We start from the raw sequence: 4,005 nt of genomic DNA on the forward strand, positions 1-4,005 counted from the left end.
ACTGCCATCTGCACAAAATTTATTCTTGAACACCCATTTACAGCCAAAAAATTTTCTCCCTTTAGGCAAAGGTACAAGGTCCCAAGTTTTTTTTTTCTCTAATGAAGCCATCTCATTATCCATAGCCTCAATCCAAGAACCTGCATCTTCCATGCCCAATGCCTCTTTCATAGATCTAGGCTCATCAGTGTTAGTAATCAAAGCAAAAGCACAACTGGAATCTAACATAGAATAACCAAAACCTTTTTGGTTGCTTTCTTTCTCTCGTGGATCTCCTCAAGGGCTGAGGTTGAGGTTGTTCTTCCTCTTCTTCTAAACTATCAGAGTTACTAGAGCTCTCCTCATCATTAGACCCAACATGGTCTCTCTATTCAGTCTTTTCAGGGGTAGGAGGCAACTGAACAACATCTTTTTCCTTTTCTTTTTCATCTGGTTGTAGCACAATAGGAGAAGATGTTAGCTCTCTAAAAATAACATTTCTGCTATACAACACCTTACTAGTCACAGGATCCCAAAGCTTGTATCCTTTCACACCAGCACTGTATCCGATGAAAATATATTTAACAGCTTTTTTTTCCAACTTATATCTTTTCTCCTTTGGAACATGTGCATAAGCTTCACAACCAAAAACATGAAGATGTCTAATTGAAGGCTTCTTACTAGACCACACCTCCATGGGTGTCTTACCAACAAGGGCTGATGTAGGAGATCTGTTAACCAGATAGCAAGCAGTGGCCATAGCTTCGGCCCAAAACCTTTGTTCTAAACCAGCTCCACTAAGCATACTCCTAACCTTCTCCATCAGTGTCCTATTGATTCTCTCTACAACTCCATTTTGCTCTGGGGTATAAGGAGTTTTCTTGTGCCTCTCGATACCTTTTTCTTTACAGAACTGTTCAAACTCTGCTGAGCAAAACTCACCACCATTGTTAGTTCTCACACACTTAATCTTCTTACTAGTCTAATTCTCTACAAGGGCTTTAAATTCCTTGAATTGACTAAAGACTTGTGTCTTACTTTTAAGGAAATAAATTCATGTCCTTCTACTGTAATCATCTATGAAAGATACAAAAAATACAGACTTGGAGATTGAAGGAACTTTTACAGGACCAAATACACCAGAATGAATAAGATCCAAAACATCAGAAGATTTGTGAGAACTAGAGTAAAACTGAACATGATTTTCTTTACCATATACACAATGTTCACAAAAGTCAAACTCAAGATTGCAATCATTTAACACCTCAACAAGATTTTTTTTTTTTAGGGTTCTAAGACCCTTCTCACCAATGTGACCAAATCTCAAATGCCACAACATTGTCTTTTTTGCAAGAAGCTTTCCTTCCAAAGTGTTTGCACCCTTAGGTACACTTGTTGCACTACCATCAGAACCACTAACCACAGTCTTCTTTATTGCTCATTCAGATGGTGGGGATGAAGTGATAGCTACTCTTTTCTTTAACTATTAAACTAAGAAATGTGTGCATCAAGCTGAAACAAAGTACCTCTCCTAGTACCCTTAGCAAGCACCATAGCTCCTCTCATCATCTTACATCCATCTTTAGAAAAAACAACTTGCACACCTACATCATTCAACATACTTACAGATAATAGGTTTCATGCCAAACCTAGAATGTGCATAACTCCATTGATTCCATTTACTCATCCATTAGGAAATTTGATAGTGACCCTTCTGCGTCCAACTCTCTTTAGGTGAGAATCATCACCCAAGTACACCTTTCCACCATCAAACTCTTCATATCTAGAGAACTAGTTTCGATGAGAGGTCATGTGAAAAGATGCACCCAAGTGAACCAACCACACATCATCAGATGCATGGGCTACCAAAGCTATGATGAATGCATCGCCATCTTCTTGAGATTTTTCAAAACCAAAATTAGAGGCTTTCTTCTTCTTCTTAGGCTCTTTACAATCTTTACAGAAGTGCCCAGTCTTATTACAATTCCAACATTTTGCCTTGGACTTATTGGAAGTCTTTGACTTCCCATGAGATTTGGATCTACCCTTATTGTCAGAGTTATTGTCATCTTTCTTTCCTCTTTTCGTGGATCTCCCATGAATAGCAAGAGCTTCTTTTTTTGAAATGAAAGCCTTTCTCTGCATCTCCTCTGATAGTACCGAAGACACCACATCATCCATTTTGAAAGTGACTAACGTGCTTCCGAGAGCCATCACAAGATGGTCCCATGAATCCGGTAAAGAACACAAAAGTGTGTAGCAACGATCCTCCTCGTCTAACTTGACACCAGCTGATGTCAACTATGTATCCAGCAGATTAAATGCATTTAAATGATATGTTAAGGATCAAGAACAACATGTTCACCAAAGATTTGGCCTAATACATGGCCCCAAGTCTCTCCCACAAACTATATGTGGTTTTCTCATCTAGAACATTCAGAAGGACTACATCAGTTAAACAGAGTCTTATGAGACCCTTAGCTTTGCAGTCTTTGATATCCCAATCTTCTTGAGCTATAGTTGTTAGTCTTGTAACACTTGTAGTCACTTCCCATAGGTCATGATCTTCCAACATGTCTTCCATCTTGAGTTTCCACAACTTGAAATTAGTGCCATTAAATTTCTCCACCTCCATTCTTCCATATGATGAACTCACCATCTCAATCTGCAAATAAGATTCAGGATGCTCTGGACAAGACTCTCACTCAACTTGAGATTAGCTCAAAAAACCCTATCCAACAACTAGGATCAAAAGTCGATCAAGCTCTGATACCACTTGTAAGGAAACTCAGGTGTGGAAACAACTTCCTACACTAATCTCATAAGGAAAGTATGATGCAAAACCTATTAAAATTTTCTACACTTATAGATTCAATATCATGTAGACAGCAATATTGCAGCCAACCATGCATACAGAAAATAGATAGAGAAAGGAACACATAACACAAGGATTTTTCGGTAGGGAAAAGCCTTTCAGTAAAACAACCCCACCCCTTCAGAACCTACACAATGTATTATCTTCAACAAAAGGTTACAATACACTTGCAATGCAAGTTCAACAACAAAAATAGAAGACTCTAGTAGCTACTCGCAGTACCAACAATACACCCTTTTCGCATCACATCTCTTCACAACCCTAAAAATTCTTATAACATGCACTTCACTTTAGGGCTACTCCCAAAGGTAAATCGTATTAGGGTTTTACCATTCTTCGAGAAAATAGGAACCCCACTATTGGGGTAGAGTGTATAGTATTCAAATATCTTAGTTGCCACATGTCTTCACTTGTCATTGAATCTTCCTAACATAGCTCTTATGTGTCATAGGAATCCATCATAACTATTTTAGTCATGATTTCCTTACACACAATTCAAGATGTCAACACATCAACATTATTTGCGAGAAATACATTTTACAAAATAAATAATAAGAATAGGAATTATACAAGGTTGAGACACTTTATTCCAAACACTCTAGAAGCATACTATCCAGCACCTCAAAGAAATTAAAACCTGAATTAGATAATCTTTCTTTCAAAGGCCTCTTCTGACCATGCCCCTTAGCTTGTGGGCGAGCAGGGGTAAAGCCATCCTTATCCTGAATTTGAGCCTTACCATTACCTGTAGCATCTTGTGGATTCATCCCCTTGGTAGTATTGGCCATCTGAGATTGTCCTTTCCTTGTAGTATCTACCAAACCACCATTGCCAGCTATAGAACCATCCACTCCTTTAGAAGTCAAGTTACGGGGGCACTAATGCTGTAAATAACCATACTCATGACAAATCTGATAGGGGAAAGGGAGGGATTCATAATCTAACTATTGCACCCAAGAAGAAGCCCCAAGACAAATTTCCAAAGAATTTGGTAATGGGTTATTCAAATTAATTTCAACACAAATTCTAGCATAAGAAATAACCTTTTTATCGAGGGATTGATGTGTGATCGCAGTCAGCTTCCCCAACAAAGTGACAATTTGTCAGAGGATGTCTTCACGCCAAAATTCCAAAGGAAGGCGAGGCAAGTG

Source organism: Cupressus sempervirens, unplaced genomic scaffold (assembly GCF_028749045.1).
Source record: "Cupressus sempervirens isolate cs-2001-9-10 unplaced genomic scaffold, ASM2874904v1 CseChr00s100103, whole genome shotgun sequence".
Taxonomy (NCBI): domain Eukaryota; kingdom Viridiplantae; phylum Streptophyta; class Pinopsida; order Cupressales; family Cupressaceae; genus Cupressus; species Cupressus sempervirens.